Source organism: Acyrthosiphon pisum, chromosome A1 (assembly GCF_005508785.2).
Source record: "Acyrthosiphon pisum isolate AL4f chromosome A1, pea_aphid_22Mar2018_4r6ur, whole genome shotgun sequence".
NCBI lineage: Eukaryota > Metazoa > Arthropoda > Insecta > Hemiptera > Aphididae > Acyrthosiphon > Acyrthosiphon pisum.
Window position 1 is genome coordinate 145,974,201 of NC_042494.1, and position 1,307 is coordinate 145,975,507.

Genomic DNA, 1,307 nt, shown 5'->3' on the forward strand with positions numbered 1-1,307 from the left:
AGTTCAATATTTTGAAGTCCAACAGATCAATATAGTTGCATCTTTCATACTATTATTTTCACATGTTATTAGAAGACTTTTTTTTTTTAAGTTACATGTGCAAGATGTCCTATATTTTAAACCGAAATGTTCAGTTTTTAATAAAAAGCACATTTATATAAGGTTTTTTTTTTATTTTGAGACAATAACTCTTGATTTTTTTTTTTATAAATATATTAACGCCAATCGGCTTTTGCAAGATAGAGTATAACAAGAATACGTATCATTACTAAAAGCACAGGCAAGTCATTAACGGCCTGCTGTACATCAGATGACTAGATGAGTCGCAGTAATGGATGTGTTAAATTTGAATTCAAAGACATAAAAACCATTGCAGGTATACAAAAAACGATTCCGAGCGAACATATAATATTATTAAGTATATTTTATGATATTATGATTAGAGTAATATATTTTACTATTAGAGGCATTAGGCTCCAGTAGGTTACATTCATTTTTGCCGAAAAAATTGCATTTGAAAATATCATTGTGTGTATAAAATATACTTCAAAAGTTTCAAGTACCTACAAATAATTTTAAATTACGTTTACAGAAAAATAACTAAAAATTGTATTGACATTTATAGAAAATAATATAATTGGAAATAGCTCAAAATAAGTCAAAATATTTTGAACATTTTATTTTTATGATAAAATAAACATTTTGTGAAAATGTCGAGTACCAGGTTAGGTATAACTAGAGATGTGAGCTTGAAAATTTTTTTTTTCATTGACATTTTCTGAAAATTTTCAGCTAGCTACATTGAAAATTTTCAATTAATTTGAAATTCTATTTTTTTTTTTTTAAATTTGTATCAGAACATTTTTAATTAATAAAATACACTAAACAGTTTTTATTTTTTTTTTAAGTAAAATGTATTAAATAGTTGGTAGGTATTTTTATTTTTTTAAGTTGGCAAGTTTTTATGTTTTTAACAAATTGTCTGTAATTAAAAAATCTAAATGAAAAAAATTTTTCAAAATTTTCATGAAAATGTACAGCTCTAAGTATAATCTTCCTATGGTTATTAGTTTTTTGAATTATAACAAAATAAGAAAATTGTTCAATGAGTTACTAAATAATAACTAATGTGATTTATGGATTTGCTCGTGGATTTGGCTTTCACATAGTTTATAAATATGAATGATAATATAACTATGTGATCAAATAAGATATGACACGAAATTGAAAATTTTAACTTTGATTGATTTTTTATTCTTACATGAAAATGTGTTCAAGATATAATATCATTAACTTTGAAAAATGTC